This window comes from Dama dama, chromosome X (genome assembly GCF_033118175.1).
Source record: "Dama dama isolate Ldn47 chromosome X, ASM3311817v1, whole genome shotgun sequence".
NCBI classification, from domain to species: domain Eukaryota; kingdom Metazoa; phylum Chordata; class Mammalia; order Artiodactyla; family Cervidae; genus Dama; species Dama dama.
In genome coordinates, this window is record NC_083714.1 from 111,881,763 (window position 1) to 111,900,623 (window position 18,861).

Sequence of the window (18,861 nt, forward strand, 5' to 3'; positions counted from 1 at the left end):
TCATTGGTGAACTGTACTACACCTTAAAAGAATTTATACCATTCCTTCACAGATTCTTCTAAAAAATTAGATGTAGAAATACTTCTCAACTTATTCTATGAGGCCTGCGTTAACCCCAATAATATAACTAGACAAAGACACCACAAGAGAAGAAAACACGAAAAAATATCACATATGATGAATATATTAGCACTGCTGCTGCTAAGTCACTTCAGTCATGTCCGACTCTGTGCGACCCCATAGACGGCAGCCCACCAGGCTCCCCTGTCCCTGGGATTCTCCAGGCAAGAACACTGGAGTGGGTTGCCATTTCCTTCTCCAGTGCATGAAAGTGAAAAGTGAAAGTGAAGTCACTCAGTCGTGTCCGACTCTTAGTGACTCCAGGGACTGCAGCCTATGAGGCTCCTCCGTCCATGGGATTTTCCAGGCAAGAGTACTGGAGTGGGGTGCCATTGCCTTCTCCGTATATTAGCCTATCTGTCCTCAAAAAAAAATACTAGCCGATCTCATCCAGCAGCACATAAATGTTTATGGTTCTTCAAAAAGTTAAAAACTTGAGTTAGTACATAACCCAGCAGTTTTACTCTTAGGCATAAACCCAGAAGAAATAAAAGATGTCCACAGAAAACCTTGTATAAGAATATTAATAGCATTATTCATAATAGCTAAAAGTTGGAACCCAAATGTCAACTGATGAATGGTTAGAGAAAATGTGGTATATCCATCAAATGGATTGTTATTCGGCAATTAAAAGGAAACATATATTAATATAATATACAACATGGCTAAATCTTGAATACATCATGCTAAATGAAAGAAGTTAATCACAAGAGACCACATATTATATATGCTTTTGATATAAAATGTCTCAAATAGGCAAACATATAGTAAAAAGTATAGAAAAGTAGATAAGTGGCTGCCAAGATATGGAGAAAAGTGGAATGTAAAGAGTACTTTTAATGGGTATAAGATTTCTTTCTGAGGTAATTAAATGATCAAAAATTGAATGTGGTGATTACATGACTGAATATGCTAAAATCCATTAAATTGTACATTTTGTAGGCAAAATATATGGTATGTTAATTATCTCAAGCTATTTTGGTAAGGCATTGTATGCAATGAGTAAGTGGAGTTTATACTCAAAATACAGGCTTGGTTGAACATTTTAAATAATCAATATGTGATACATCTTAATAGAATAAAAGACAAAATCCATATGATCATCTCAATAGATACAGAAAAGGCACTTAACAAAATCCAATATTCTTGGATGATAAAAAAAAAAAAAACACTCAACAAACTGGGAGTTGAAGGGAAGTTTTTCAACGTGAGTAAAAGCATTTAAGAAAAATAATGCTAACTTCATATTTGATAATGTATGACTGAATGCTTTCCCTCTAAATCACAAATAAACCAAAGATGTCAGTGCTTTGTACTGTTATTCAACATTATACTGGAAATTTCAGTCAGGAAATTATGCAAGAAAAAGAAATGTATCCAGATTGGAAAGGAAGAAATAAAACTTCTTCTGTTTGCAGAAGACTTGATCATGTATGTAGGGCACTCTAAAAAAATCCACCAAAAAAATGTGTATTTGATATAATTTTGATAAATGTGTTTAGGAAGGTTGCAAGATACAGGATCAATATAAAAATGAATTTAAGACTACAAATGTACTTAATATAGCACTGAAGAGAATAATTATATTTGACAAGGAAATATTAAATATAACATTTGTAAACTGAAAAGAATAAAATATTGCTGAGGGGCTTCCCTAGTGGTCTAGTGGTTGGGAATCTGCCTGCCAAGGCATGGTATACAATTCCATCCCTGGTTTGGGGATCTCCCACATGTTGTGGAGCAATAAAGCCTATGTGCCACAACTACAGAGCTAGCACTGTGGAGCCCACAAGCCACAACTTCTGAGCCCACGTACGTCAACTACTAGAGCACAGGTACCTAGAGCCTGTGCTCCCCAAGAGAAGCCACTGCAGTGAGAAGCTCACAGACTGCAACACACAGGTCCTGCTCTCTGCAACTAGAGAAAGCTTGTGCACAGCGGTGAAGACCCAGTGCAGCCAAAAACAATCTTTTTAATAAAAAAGATAAAATATTATTGAAAAACTAAGGATATAGTAAATGGAGATCCATCCCATGTTCATCATTCAGAAGACCTAATATTTAGATAATAGTATTCCCAGATTGATCTACAGATTTGATGCAATCCCTGTCAAAATTCTTGCCGTCACTTTTGTAGAAATTGCAAAGCTGGTTATAAAATTCACACAGAAAGCCAAGGGAACACCGAATATCCGTAATAATCTTGAGGGGAAAGGACAAAGTTGGACTCACATTTTCCCCCTTTAAAGTTTTCTGCAAAGCTACTTTAATACACATAGTGTGGTACTGGCATAAAGGATTGACGTATAGACTAATGGAAGTGAATTGAGAATCTAATAATAAGCCATACATTTACAGTCAAATTATTTTCCACAACAGTCCCAAGGTGACTCAATGAAGAAAGAATAATCTCTCCAAATCAGAGGTACTAGGACAGGTGGACAAAATGACAAAGCTGGCCCCCTATCATGTACTATATACAAAAATTAATTCAAAATAGATAAAAATTTAAATGTAGGAGTTAAAATTATAAAACTTTTAGGAGATAACATGAGAATAAATTATAACCTTGAATTAAGTAATGGTTTTGTAGGTGTGAAACCTACAGCACAAGCAACCAAAGAAAAACATAAATAACTTGGACTTTATCAAAATGGAAAACTTTTGTGCTTCAAAGGACACTGTCAAGAAAGTGAAAAGATAAGACACAGGATGGGAGAAAACATTTCCAAATCATGTGTCTAAGAAGGATATATTATCTGAAATATACAAAGACCACTGAAAAGTCAATAAAAAGACACTCAGTTAAAATCAATAATTGGTTCGAATAGACATTTCTTCAAAGAAAATTTCAGTTCAGTTCAGTCACTTTGCGACTCTTTGCAACCCCATGGACTGCAGCACACCAGGCCTCCCTGTCCATCACCAACTCATGGAGTTTACTCAAACTCATGTCCATTGAGTTGGTGATGCCATCCAACCATCTCATCCTCTGTCATCCCCTTCTCCCACCTTCAATCTTTCCCAGCATCAAGGTCTTTTCAAATGAGTCAGTTCTTTGCATCAGGTGTCCAAAGTATTGGAGTTTCAGCTTCAGCATCAGCCCTTCCAGTGAATATTCAGGACTGATTTCCTTTAGGATGGATTGGTTGGATTGCCTTGCAGTCCAAGGAACTCTCAAGAGTCTTCTCCAACACCACAGTTCAAAAGCATCAATTCTTCTGTGCTCAGCTTTCTTCACAGTCCAACTCTCACATCCATACATGACTACTGGAAAAACCATAGCCTTGACTAGACGAACCTTTGTTGGCAAAGTAATGTCTCTGCTTTTTAATATGCTGTCTAGGTTGGTCATAACTTTTCCTCTAAGGAGTAAGCGTCTTTTAATTTCATGGCTGCAGTCACCATCTGCAGTGATTTTGGAGCCCAAGATAATAAAGTCTGTCACAGTTTCCACTGTCTCCCCATCTATTTCCCATGAGGTGATGGGACCAGATGCCATGATCTTAGTTTTCTGAATGTTGAGATTTAAGCCATCCTTTTCACTCTCCTCTTTCACTTTCATCAAGAAGCTGTTTAGTTCTTCACTTTCTGCCATAAGGGTGGGGTCATCTGCATATCTGAGGTTATTGATATTTCTCCCAGCAATCTTGATTCCATCTTGTGCTTCATCCAGCCCAGCATTTCTCATGATGTACTCTGCATATAAGTTAAATAAGCAGGGTGACAGTATACAGCCTTGACGTACTCCTTTCCCTATCTGGAACCAGTCTGTGGTTCCATGTCCAGCTCTAACTGTTGTTTCCTGACCTGCATACAGATTTCTGAAGAGGCAGGTAAGGTGGTCTGGTCTGGTATTCCCACCTCTGGAAGAATTTTCCACGGTTTGTGGTGATTCACACAGTCAAAGGCTTTGGCATAGTCAATAAAGCATAAGTAGATGTTTTTCTGGACTCTCTTGCTTTTTTGATGATCTGACGGATGTTGGCAATTTGATCTCTGATTCCTCTGCCTTTTCTAAATCCAGCTGGAACATCTGGAAGTTCACGGTTCACGTATTGTTGTAGCCTGGCTTGGAGAATTTTGAGCATTACTTTACTAGCATGTGAGATGAGTGCAATTGTGCAGTAGTTTGAGCATTCTTTGGCATTGCCTTTCTTTGGGATTGGAATGAAAACTGACCTTTTCCAGTCCCGTGGCCACTGCTGAGTTTTCCAAATTTGCTGGCATATTGAGTGCAGCACTTTCACAGCATCATCTTTCAGGATTTGAAATAGCTCAACTGGAATTCCATCACTTTCACTAGCTTTGTTCATAGTGATGCTTCCCAAGGCCCACTTGACTTCACATTCCAGGATGTCTGGCTCTAGGTAAGTGATCATACCATCATTATCTGGGTCGTGAAGATCTTTTTTGTATAGTTCTTCTGTGTATTCTTGCTACCTCTTCTTAATATCTTCTGCTTCTGTTAGGTCCTTACCATTTCTGTCCTTTATTGAGCCCATCTTTGCATGAAATGTTCCCTTGGTATCTCTAATTTTCTTGAAGAGATCACTAGTCTTTCCCATTCTGTTGTTTTCCTCTATTTCTTTGCACTGATCACTGAGGAAGGCTTCCTTATCTCTCCTTGCTGTTCTTTGGATCTCTGCATTCAAATGGGTATATCTTTCCTTTTCACCCTTGCTTTTCACTTCTCTTCTTTTCACAGCCATTTGTACAGTCTCCTCAGACAGCCATTTTGCTTTTTTGCATTTCTTTTTCTTGGGAATGGAAGATTTAAGGGTTGTCAATAAACATGTCAGAGTATGCTCAGCGTCATTAGGGAAATGGAAATCTAAACCATAATGAGATGCACCTACTAGGATGGCTATACTCAAAAGACAGGGACATATGTTGGCAAGGGTGTGAAAAATTGGAATCCTCATATGTTACTGGCAGTAATATAAAATGGTAGAACTACTGTGGAAAACAGTGTGGCAGTTCCTCAAAAGTTAAACATAGACTTATCCTATAACCTAGCAATTCCACTCCAAGGTATGTTCCTGAGTATTGAAAATATGTGTTGATACAAAACCTGGTACACAAATGTTTATAGCAGCATTATTCATTCACTGTATCCTAACTGTGGAAACAAATGAAAGGTTTATCAACTGATGAATGGATAAACAAAATGAAACATTACTTACAGTAGAATATTATGGGGACCACATGTAAATCCATGGCTGATTCATGTCAGTGTATGGCAAAAACCACTACAATATTGTAAAGTAATTAGCCTCCAACTAATAAAAATAAAGGAAAAAAAAAGAAATGAAGGGTACAGTAGGCTGGTTCATCATTCAAAAATCAATTACTGTAAGCTATCATGTAATAGGACAGAGAAGAAAAATCACTTGATCATATCAACATATGCAGAAAAAGTATTTGACAAATCTCATACCCATTCACGAATAAAAACTTCCAGCAACATACAAACAGAAGGAAACTTCTTCAACCTAATAAAGAGGAGCTATTTAAAAAAAAAAAAAAAAAACCCTATAGCCAGCATCGTACTTATTGGTAAGACAGTAGATGCTTTCTCTCTTAATTGGGAACAAAGCAAGGATGTCCCTACTTACCACAACTATTCAGCTTCCTACATGGAAGTCCTAGCTAGTGCAATATGACAGGATAAGGAAATTAATGCTATATAGTTTGGGAAAGAAGAAATAAAACTTTATCGTCAGATGATATGACTATGTAGAAAATCTCAAAGAATTAACAAGAACGTCCTAGAACTAATGAGTGATTGTAGAAAGGTTTCAAGTCCCACAGTTGATATACGGAGGTTAACTGTTTTCCTGTATATAAACAATGTGCAATTGGAATTTGAAATTCAAAATACAGTGCCATTACATTAGCAGTAAAAATACTGAAATACTTAAATGTGTAAATTTAATAAAACATACAAGCTCTGTACAAAGAAAACTGGGTAAAACTCATGGTAGAAATCAAAGAAGATGAAAAGAACGTAGTTGGTGGACTGACACTATTCAACTTCAATGCTTACTTTAAAGCTACAGTAATCAAGACAGTGTGGTATTTGTGAAAGAGCCAGCAAATAGATTAATGGAATATAAAAGGGAGCCCAGAAGTAGATCCATACAAATAGAGTCAGCTGGTCTTTAACTAAGTAGCAAAAGGAATCCAATGGAGAAAGGATAGTCTTTTCAACAAATGCTGCTGGAACATCTATATATCCACATGCCAAAAAGAAGAATCTAGACATTGAATCTAGATTGAAGAATCTAGACAATCTAGAATCTAGACCTTACATCTTTTGGAAAAATATACTCAAAATGATTTTCTCCTCAGAATGGGAACAAAGGATGTGTACGGTGACCATTCTTATTAAGCCTAATGCTGAAAGCCACCTCAGTCAGACAGGAAAAGGAAATAGAAGCATTTAGATTGGAAAGGAAGAAATTAAATTGCTCATATTTGCAAATGACATGAAAGTCTTTGTACAAAATCACAAAGAATTACCAAAAAACAAACCTCTTAAAGCTAATGTGAGTTTATCAATAATATGAGATGAACATAGCAAAATTATATTTCTGTATCCCTGTATACTAGCAAAGAACACCTGGAAACTACAGTTAAAAACAAAATACTATTTGCAATCACCCAAAGCAAAATGAAATTCTTAGGTATAAATCCCACTAAACCTGTAGAAGCCATATATGTTAAAAAACTACAGAACTCTGATGAAAGAAATCAAAGATCTAAATAAATGGAGAAATGTACTGTGTTTATGGATTGGAAGGCTCAATATAGTAAAGATGTCATTTCTCCCCAAATTACTCTCTAGATTTGCTCCAGTTCCAGTTAAAACCCCAGGAAGATTTGCTGTGGATATAGAAAGCTTATCCTCATATGGAAAGACAAAAGCATAGGAAATTTTGAAAAAATTATAATGAAATGAGACAAATCATTCACCCCATTTTAAGACTTATATGGCTATAGTTATTTAAGTGTAGTACTGGCAGAGCGATAGACACATAGTTCATTGCAGCACATTAGATTGCCCAGAAGTAGCCCCACATAGATGCAACCAACTGATTTTTGAGAAAGGTTCAAATCCTATTCAATGAAGAACAGATAGGGTGTTTTATATTTTAACAGTAGTAGAGCAATTAGCTATCCATAGGCCAAAAATTGTACCTCACATCTTATATAAAAATTAGTTCAAACTGAATGCTAGATTTACATGTAAAACATAAAATTCCAGAACTTTTTAAAGACATCCTAGAAAATCTTTGGGACCTGGTAGACGAAGGTCTTAGACATGATACCAAATTCACAGTTTGTAGATTAAAACAAAAAAAAGAATCTCAACAGTAATAAAGGGAGATAGACAAAGAGCATGTGCATTTACAGGAGGAAGTAGGACATAAGGGAGAGAAATCATCTAATTAGGCAGTGGGTAAAAGAAACATTTTCCCAAAAAGGATTGTACAGGTTCCTCCCAAGCACATGAAAATATGTTCGACATCATTAGAGAAGTACAAATTTAAGCCACAGTGAGGTATCACTACACAACTATTAGAACAGCTGAAATTTTTAAAAATGATGGCACCATATCTGGCAAGGATATAGGGAAACTGCATCTTTCTTTTTTTTTTTTTTTTTGATGGATATCTACACCATGGAATATTACTCAGCCGTTAAAAAGAATTCATTTGAACCAGTTCTAATGAGATGGATGAAACTGGAGCCCATTATACAGAGTGAAGTAAGCCAGAAAGATAAAGAACATTACAGCATACTAATACATATATATGGAATTTAGAAAGATGGGAAACTGCATCTTTCATATGTTGCTGTTTGGAATTTAAAGTTGTATAGTCACTATGGAAAAACAATTTGCCATACAGTCTAGGTATTGTACTCCAGGGAAATGTACATCCCAGAGAAAGGAAAACCTGTTTTCACACCAACACCTGCAATCAGGTTTTCATAGCGGTTCTATCTGAAGGAGGTAAAATTTAGAAAGAACTGAAATGTCCCGCAATGGGTTAATGACGAACCAAACTGTGGTACATCCATACCATGGACTACTACTCAGCAGAAAGAAGAAAAAAGACTAGAAACCTATGGATGCATACAGCTATTTGGGAATTTGGGAATTATGCTGTATTTAAAAATCTCAAGGGAATTAATGCTGTATTTTAAAAAACTATTTGTAAAGGTCATATACTGTATTATTTTCTTTGTATAGGTTTCAAAGTGATAAAATTATAGATCTGGAAGACAGATTAATGACTGTCAGGTGCTGGGAACCACAAAGCTTGTGTGAGGAGCATGAAGAGGGGTAGGTGTGACTATAAAGGGTAGTATGTTAGGACTGTTGTGGGGGATCTTTGTGGAACAGTTCTGTGTCTCTGTTGTGGTGACTATGTGAATTTGCACATTATGATAAAATTAATTAGCTCTACACATACACATGAGTTCATGTAAAACTGGTGAAATCTGAATAAGGCCTGTTGTTTTTACCAATTTCACTTTCCCGGTTTTTATATTATACTACAGTTAGGTACATAAGGGATCTTCCCTGATGGCTCAGATGGTAAAGGATCTGCTGGCAATGCAGGAGACCCAGGTTCGATCGCTGGGTCAGGAAGACCCTCTGGAGAAGGGAATAGCAACCCACTCCAGAGTTCTTGCCTGAAGAATCTCATGCACAGAGGAGCCTGGTGGGCTACAGTCCCTGGGGTTGCAGAGTCAGACATGACTGAGTGACTAACACTTTCACTTAGCTACAAAAGGTGTTACCACCAGGGAGAGAGTGAGTTAAGAACCTCTCTGTACTATCTTTCACTTTCTGTTAAGTATGATAATTTTAAAATGAAAAAAAATCTTTTTAAACTTTTCTCATGGTCTGTATGCTCATCCACAAAATGGATAATTAAGCCACAAAAATTTGAGCATATTTGGAGTGCAGTCTATTTTCATAATAGCTTTTTTTGATAAATTCATATCCCATAAAATTTACCTCTTTAAATTATACAATTCATTTGCTTTTAGTTTATTCACAGGCTTGTGCAACCCTCATCACTGTCTGTTTCCAGGCCATTTTCATTACCCCTAATAGAAACCCCATTCCCATTAGTAGACACATGTTATCTAACCCCTCCCCAGCCTCTGTCAACCACTTATCTGCTTTCTCTCTCTTGTGGATTTGCCTATTGAGGCCATTCCGTATAAATAGAATCATACAATATGTGACCTTTGTGCCTGGCTTCTTTCACTTAACGTGTCTTCAGGGTTCATCCAAGTTGTAGCATATACCAGTACTTCATTCCTTTATAGAGCCAAATAACATTCCCTTGTGTGGATGTACCACATTTTATGTATTCATGTATTAGTTAATGACATGTGGATTGTATCATTTTTAGCTATTATGCACGATGCTGCTATGAACATTTATGGACAGTCTATCCTGATTCAGAGAGTCTGTATTTGCAAATTTGCTTACTGACTAGAATTTATTTGTAACCCCAAAATGAATATGCTTGGCACTTTCACAGTCATTCACAGTCATGTGCAGAGTGGCAAAAAATTTGAATCACTCTGTGCACACATTCCCAGCTGAGGTCAAACAGGCCACACTCTGCCTTCTTGTTCTGGCTCTCATGATATAAACAAGGGTTCTTTTATGATCTATTTAGTGCTATATATATACATATATATATATATATATATATGTATATATATATATATTTTGCAACTTTGTGTTAGTTTGCTGCTTCAGGTGGTCCCCAAGAATAGTACTAAAAGTATTGTCTAGTGTTCATAAGCACAGTAAGGTCGCATTGTGCCCTACAGAGAAAATTCAAGTGTTAGATAAGCTTAGTCAGGCATGAGTTATAGGACTGTTGGCCGAAGTTCAATATTAATGAATCAACAGTATATATAGACATCTTGTTCTATTGCCCTTTGCTTTATTGACCTTTGCAGATATTGCATTTTTTACAAATTGAAGGTTTGTGTCAACCCTACCTTGGACAAGTCTATATATCAGCACTATTTTTCCAAAGTGTTTGCCCATTTTATGTCCCTTTGTCACATTTGGTAATTCCCTCAGTATTTCAGACTTTTTCACTATTACATTTGTTATGGTGATCTGTAATCAGGGCCTTCAAATCTAGGTCAGTCTTCATCAGTGGAGAGTCTCGAATTGCTGGTTCCTATTATTAGGTTACTCTCCTTTTAGAAACCAGTTCCATCACTTATAAAACAACCCAGTAGAAATTATTTCTTAGGACATTATTTGGATAAAAACTGTACATTTCATTTGAGATCACATTTGTTTTTAGTCTCATAGAAAATCATAGGTACTAAAAGTCAGAAAGAGGATATACCCAAGGACTATATAAGTAAAAATCAAACTTTTACAGTGGAACCTTTCATGGATAAGCTTGGAATCAACTTCTGAGTCTTGAAAGACCTTGATTAGAAATAAGTTGTAATTTGACTAAAGCCTAAATTTGATTTGCACAAGGCGAATGGCTGGGTTTGGAGATTTACTTAGCTTGATAGTAAACTTAGCCACTAAATTTTTGCTGAGTGGTAAAAAAATAAATAAAAATTTTCTGTCATATGAATTTTTGCTTTGTAATCTTAACTGCTCACCTCTTCAACAGCATGAATAACTGACTGTATAATTATAATTAAATTATTTTGGTAGTAGTACATCAAAAAAAGCAGTATGTATGTATAAACAGAATCAATTTTGTTTCTCTTTGTAGTGAAGATTTCACCAGTAACCAAATGAATAGGCATATTCCCCTTTTCATTGCTGCCATGTCCAGATCCCTCACTGTTTAAAATGCTAGGCCTGTTGTTAGGTGTTGTTTATGTATGTCATCTCATCTATTCTTCCAAGAAATCCTGCAAAATATGTTATCTACATTTTGAATATGAGAATATTGAGGATTAGAGAAGTGAGAGAACTTTTTGATTGATGAACAGAAATGATAGAGCCAGTTGAACCCAAGTTGGTCTGCCTTTTGGACTCTAATGCCCATTTTTTCCATACATATCAGACTGTTAGTCCTCAGGCTTTGTATCCTAGAGTGTAGCTACCTTTGTGTTCATATGCCTCCTCTGCCACAAACAAAACGTGTGTGTGGATTGGAGACAGAAATTTTTCCTTGTTTTCTTCACAACTTTACTCTAAACATCTAAACCTATGTCTGACACAAAGTAGATATTCAGTACATATTTACTGAGTGAGTGAAGGAATGTCATAGAAAGTTTTGTGAATTTACTGAAGATTCTAGGGATGAGCTTTCCCGGTGGTCAGTGGTGAAGAAACCACCTGCCAATGCAGGAAATGTGGGTTTGATCCTTGGGTCAGGAAGATCCCCTAGAGCAGGAAATCGCCACCCACTCCTGTATTCTTGCCTGGGAAATCCCATGGACAGCAGAGCCTGACAGACTACAAGTCCATGGGATTGCAGAGAATTGGATACAACTGAGCACACAAATAAAATAGAACATATGGTTCCAATAGAAAAAAAGAAACAGCAAGTCTCAAAATTATATTGATACCAACTCCTCTGGAGGAGGAGATGGCACCCCACTAGAGTATTCTTGCCTGGAAAATTCCATGGATAGAGGAGCCTGATAGGCTATAGTCCGTGGGGTCACAGAGAATCAGAAACAACTGAGCATGCCCACACACACACACACTCACTCACACATACTCAGGATGACAAAATAAAAGAACAGTGTAATAGTTGATGAAAAGAAGAAAGTTTATGCTCTTTTGCAAAGATTACATCTGTAAAAAGTGAATAGGCTGTTGTTACACTTTGATGGTTACAACTCCAAAGTTGGAGTCCTAATTCTAATACTTTGATTATCACACGATTTTAATACTGTGCTTATCTATCTCTTCTTACCTGACTTAGCACTCTAGCATATCCAGACTACTTTGGTGTGGAAGCTCGCTTGGCAGCTTGCTATAATGCGGTCATATAATTAGTTATGGTAGTGGGTGGTACCCTTCTTATATGAGAAATTCAAGTCTAGGTATCCTGAAAGTAATTTCTGTAGAGATCCCAGAGAAAGATCAGGAAGTCTCAGGAATGGACAAAGGACTTGGAAAATATTTCAGGAAAATAAATTTATTCAAATGATTAGTAAACTATACACTACGTCATTAGTCATCAGAGACATGCAAATTAATAATACCACAGGGTATTACCACTGCTTTCCCAACCATGTTACTAAAAACTGAAAATGACAATTTCAAATGTTGGTGAAGACATAGAACCACCAAAACTCACTGTAATAAGGGTATAAATTAGTTCAACCACTCTGATAAGCTATTTAGGAATAGAGACCAAAACTGATGTGTATATACTTTAACAACCTAGCATTTTCACTCCTAGATATATACCCATCAGAAATTCCTCAACGGATGTCCACCAGAAAACATGTACAAGAATGCTTTTAGCAGAATTATACTAGTCCTGAATTGGAAATAATCCAAATGTCCAATAGCTATAGAATGGCATAAATAAATTGTAGTATATTCATACAGTGGAGTGCTATTAGGTTGGTGCAAAAGTAATTGCCATTTTGCATTGTTGAACTTTGCTGTTTGATATTGGAATATATTCTTAAATAAATTTGGTTATGTTATATATCATTTTACTGTGCATTTCTTGCTTTTTTTCTTTTGTTTTTTTGCTAATGACATTACTTGCTATTTATTTTATATTTATTTAGACTAGGGAAGGGAAATGATATTAGACCAAAAGCAAATTCAAGTGATTTTCTTATTCAAGTTCAAATGGGTTATAAAGCAGCAGAGATAACTTGCAAAACATCAGCAACATATTTGGCCCAGGAGCTGCTAATGAACGTACAGTGCAGGGGTGGTTCAAGAAGTTTTGCAAAGGAGAAGACCGCCTTGAAGATGAGGAGTGTAATAACTGGCCATCATTAGTTCTCAAAGATCAATTGAGAGGATCATCAAAGCTGATCCTCTTACAACTATGTGAGAAATTGCCAAAAAACTCAGTGTCAACCATTCTACTGTCATTAGGCATTTGAAGCAAATTGGAAAGATGCAAAAGCTTGATAAGTGGATGCCTCATGAGCTGACCGCAAGTCAAGAAAAATTGTCAAGCTTTGTGCAGTGGCAGTACCGTAGCCAATGAGGTTTATCTGAGGCGCAATTATTGCTAATTGAAAGAAAAATTGTCATCTTGAAGCATCATCTTCTCTTATTCTATGCAACAACAACAAACCATTTCTTGTGTGATGAAAAGTGGATTTTATACAACAACCAGTGACAACCAGCTCGGTGGTTGAACCAAGTAGAAGCTCCAAAGCACTTTCCAAAGCCTAACTTGCACCCAAAAAAAGTCTTGGTCACTGTTTAGTGGTCTGCTGCCAGTCTGATCCACTATAGCTTTCTGAATCCTGGCAAAACCATTACATCTGAGAAGTATGCTCAACAAATCATTGAGATTCACCAAAAACCACAATGCCTATAGTCAGAATTGGTCAACAAAATGGGCCCAGTTCTTCTCCACAACAATGCACATTACACAACCAACACTTCAAAAGTTGAACAAATTGGGCTATGAAGTTTTGCCTCATCTGCCGTATTCACCTGACCTCTCACCAACCAGTTTTCACTTCTTCAAGCACCTCGACAACTTTTTGCATGCAAAATGCTTCCACAACCAACAGGAGGCAGAAAATGCTTTCCAAGAGTTTGTCGAATCCCGAAGCACAGATTTTCATGCTACAGGAATAAACTAACTTATTTCTTGTTGGTAAAAATATGTTGATTGTAATGGTTCCTATTTTAATTAATAAAGATGTGTTTGAGCCTAGTCATAATGATTTAAAATTCACAATCCAAAACCACAATTACATTTGCACCAACATACTACAAAGTAAAGAGGATGGATGAACCTTTGTTACACATGAAACATAGATGAATCTCATAAGCAAAATGATGAGTGAAGGAAGCCAGGCATGAAAGACTACCTACCCTATGGTTCCATTTATTTAAAGTACAAAAATAGCATAAGTAATCTATGACATTTAACATCAAAATAGTAGTTACTTTTTCAGGGTTGTAGTGATTGGCAGGGAGCATAATATAGGGGCTTCTGACATGCTTGCTGGTCATCTTGTTTCTTGATCTGGGTACTGGTTACATGGGTGAGTTCACCGAAAATTTTAGCTGTGCATTTACAACTTATGTACAAGGAATAGGTATACAGTGTCCTAGGGGAAAGAATGGAACCATTTTATCTTGTCAGCTTTTCTGGTCAGAGATAAAGATTTCTCTAGACCATTTAGATATTTGCATTTTGCCTAGTGAGAATCTTGTTTATTAGTTCACAGAAGTACTCATCAGTCTTAATGGGTAAAGGCTCATTAGGTACCTATTCTATGCAGAATGCTAAGTACCAGGGTGAGTATATATAGGAATCAAACATGGGTACCTTGAAATCTAGTAATCCAGACAGATAATCCTTGCTCTTGATAGTAAATAACCAAGGAGAGCAACTCAAGACACAGATGAATCTTGTTTTGGTATTTTTACTGGGTGCTTAGGAAATAATGCTGAGGCATTTCATTCAAAGCGAATCTAAAGTTTCAACATAAGAAGTGCCATTTCTGAAATGCTTTGGAAAGAATTCCACTAGTCTATTTGAGTTGGCTTCCCTGATGACTCAGCAGGTAAAGAATCCACTTGCAGTGCAGGAGACCCAGGAGACACGGGTTCCATTCCTGGGTGGGGAGGATCCCTTGGAGGAGGAAATGGCCACCTGGTCCAGTATTCTTGCCTCAGGGATTCCATGGACAGAGGCGCCTGGCAAGCTAACAATCCAAAGAGTCGCAAAGAGTTGGACATGACTTGGCACACATGCACGCACGTTTGAAGTGGCCTGGCATTGTCTATGGTGTTTACCTTTATTTTGTCTCGCTTTTATTTCATCCCCGTAAACAAGGTAGAGTTTATCTATTCTGTATACTCTTCAGAAATACCTGCCAGAGAATTTTAAGACTACTGTTTGGGTGGTGGGTGGTGGTTTAGTCACTGAGTCGTGTCTGATGTTTGCAACCCCATGGACTGTAGCCCGCCAGGTTCCTCGGTCCGTGGGATTTTCTAGGCAAGAATACTGGAGTGGGTTGCCATTTCCTTCTCTGTTTGGGAATGATTTCCAAATTACTCGTTTTTTAGTGCAGAGTTTATAAGCAATACAGGTTTTCTGAAAAGCTTTGCCAATTTGTCTCTATAGTGTATACATTTTTAGCACATCTAATATCTGAATGAAAATGTTACCAAGTCTTTCTTGCATCTTGACCTTAATTGTTTCTTCAGTGATTTTTTTTTCTTTTAATGACCTTGGGAATCTAGGCTTTATCTTTTTAATTTCATCACCTCCCTTTATGTTATTTGAAAACATCAGTGTCTTGCACAAGGCTAAAAACAATACTATCTTGTTCTTATTAAATTCATGGAAAGTTTGATGTTACTAAATATTAAGTAGGTTATAGCTAAAGGTTTTACAGGTTTTCTTATAGATCCATTATAGGAAAAGCATGGGAAGAGTTTCAGTCAGACATTCCAGATCTGTCCTGTGTGATGTGACCTTAAGTTCCATAAACATCAACTTTCCTAGGTGTCAAGTGAGGGTAGTATTACTGTCCTCAGAGAGCTGGTTCAAAGAGTAAGGATGATGAAAACTATGAAGCACCTCAGCTTTGCTTAGCACATTGTAGGTAGGCCATAATTTGCCTATCCTCCACTGTGATTCATCCTAGATTGATTCTGATTATCTTCATCTTTCTCACCTGAGTCTACCATTTCCATTTGTTTATTTTAATTATTTCATCTTCCTCTTTTAAAAAAAATAAAACTATAATGAAGTTAGTTTTTTAAGCTCTGATAAGACATGAAGTTTTTTTTTCTTTTAATGTGTGTTGCTTTTTCTTTTAATGTGTGCATGTCCGACTCTGCAACCCCATGGACAGTAGCCTGCCAGGCTGCTCTATCCACGGGATTCTCTAGGCAAGAATACTGGAGTGGATTGTGATTCCCTTCTCCAGTGGATCTTCCTGACCCAGGGATCGAACCTGGGTCTCCTGCATTGCCGGCAGATTCTTTACCTCCTGAGCTGCCAGGAAAGACCTTTCTTCTAATACTGTTACAAAACACATTTCCAAAAAAAAAAAATTAAAGTAGAATAATCAAGCATGCTAATGGAAGTTATTATCTTTTTATAAACTCTCTGCCCCCAAAGTGGCTAATAAGATAACTTTCCACTCAAGTCTGGGGTATTTATTAAAGCCTGCTGGTTTATTAACCTTTTACCTTCTGGCTTACTGTATATTGACTACATCTGGCTAGTTCACCAATTGAAATCCCTCTTTAGTGTATATTTCTATCACATTTAGTTTGAGGGTATATTCAGGTTTATTTTTTTCTTCACCTTACTCTCAGGGTTATTAAGTGAAATCATCAAGTGTGTTTACCTTTCCCATTTAGATTTTACCTGGTGGCTACTTTCTGTTGGAGTTTTGTCTTAAGATAATCAAAGCATGACTAATATCTTTTAAAACTTGTTTTCTCTGGAGAAGGAAATTGCAACACACTCCAGTATTCTTGCCTGGAAAATCCCATGGACTGATGATCCTGGTAGGCTACAGTCCATGGGGTCGCAAAGAATCAGACACGACTGAGCGACTTCACTTTCACTTTCACTATGGCAAAAACCATCACAATATTGTAAAGCAATTATCTTCCAATTAAAATAAATTTTAAAAAAAGTAAAACTTGTTTTCTCTTAACATACTGTTAATGCTTCAGCACAGAGCACTTAACAGTTTTATCAATTTACATGAAAAATTGGAAATTTATCAGGAGATCCTCTTAACTAATTATTCAAATTAAGCCAAGAATGACTAAAGGGATAGAATTATAATAAAGTGATATTTAGGTCTTCTTTTAAATGAAATTTGACAACTATTAGTCTAGCCTTCCACAAAATCCAAGATCTTAAAACCAGTCTCAACCAAAGACCAGAGTGGTATGGTGACATGGACCTTGTTGCTTTTGGTCACTCATTCAGTCATGTACAACTCTTTGCAACCCCATGGACTGCAGCACACCAGGCTTCTGCATCCTCCACCATCTCCCAGAGTTTGTTCATATTCATGTCCATTGAGTTGGTGGTGCTATGTAACCATCTCATCCTCTGTCGCCCCCTTCTCCTCCTGCCCTCAGTCTTTCTCAGCATCAGGATCTTTTCCAATGAGTCAGCTTTTCGCATCAGGTGGCTGAAGTACTGCAGCTTCAGCTTTAGCGTTAGTCCTTCCAATGAATATTCAGGGTTGATTTCCTTTAGGATGGACTGGTTTGATCTTCTTGCCGTCCAAGGGACTCTCAGGAGTCTTCTCCAACACAGCAGTTCAAAAGCATCAATTCTTCAGCACTCAGCTTTCTTTATAGTCCAACTCTCACATCTCTACATGACTACTGGAAAGAGCATAGCTTTGACTATACTGTCCTTTGTCCACAAAGTGGTGTCTCTGCTTTTTAATATGCTGTCTAGGTTGAATTATCATAGCTTTCTTTCCAAGGAGCAAGCATCTTTTAATTTCATGGCTGCAGTCACCATCTGCAGTGGTGTTGGAGCCCAAGAAAATAAAATCTGTCACTGTTTCCACTTTTTCCCCTTCTATTTGCTGTGCAGTGATGGAACCTAACACTATGATCTTAGTTTTGTTTTTCTTTTTTTCATTTATTTTTATTAGTTGGAGGCTAATTACTTTACAATATTGTAGTGATTTTTGCCATACATTGACATGAATCAGCCATGGATTTACATGTGTTCCCCATCCTGAACCCCCCTTCCACCTCTCTCCCCATCCCATCCCTCTGGGTCATCCCAGTGCACCAGCCCTGAGCACTTGTCTCATGCATCCAACCTGGGCTGGCAATCTGTTTCACACTTGATAGTATACTTGTTTCAATGCTATTCTCTCAGATCATCCCACCCTCGCCTTCTCCCACAGAGTCCAAAAGTCTGTTCTATACATCTGTGTCTCTTTTCCTGTTTTGCATATAGGCTTATCATTACTATCTTTCTAAATTCCATATATATGCGTTAGTATACTGTTTATCTTTCTGACTTACTTCACTCTGTATAATGGGCTCCAGTTTCATCCATCTCATTAGAACTGATTAAAATGTATTCTTTTTAATGGCTGAGTAATATTCCATTCTGTATATGTACCATAGCTTTCTTATCCATTCGTCTACTGATGGGCATCTAGGTTGCTTCCATGTCTTGGCTATTATAAACAGTGCTGCGATGAACATTGGGGTACACATGTCTCTTTCAGTTCTGGTTTCCTCAGTGTGTATGCCCGGGAGTGGGATTGCTGGGTCATATGGCAGTTCTGTTTCCAGTTTTTTAAGGAATCTCCACATGATCTTAGTTTTTTGACTGTCAACTTTTAAGCCAGCTTTTTCACTCTCCTCTTTTACCCTCATCAAGAGGCTCTTTAGTTCCTCTTCATTTTCTGTCATTAGAGTGATATCATCTGCATATCTGAGGTTGTTGATATTTCTCCCTGCAATCTTGATTCCAGCTTGTTATTCATCCAGCCCAGCATTTCACATGATGTGCTCTGCATATAAGTTAAATAAGCAGG

At 37.1% G+C, this 18,861-nt stretch overlaps 1 protein-coding gene and 1 pseudogene across 12 annotated transcripts in view; both read left to right on the forward strand.

Annotated features, from left to right (window-relative positions):
* Positions 1-18,861, forward strand: part of CASK (calcium/calmodulin dependent serine protein kinase) — a 386,525-nt gene that overhangs the window by 88,605 nt on the left and 279,059 nt on the right. The gene's annotated exons all lie outside the window — the stretch shown is intronic.
* LOC133053380 (U4 spliceosomal RNA) lies at positions 13,302-13,376 on the forward strand (annotated as a pseudogene).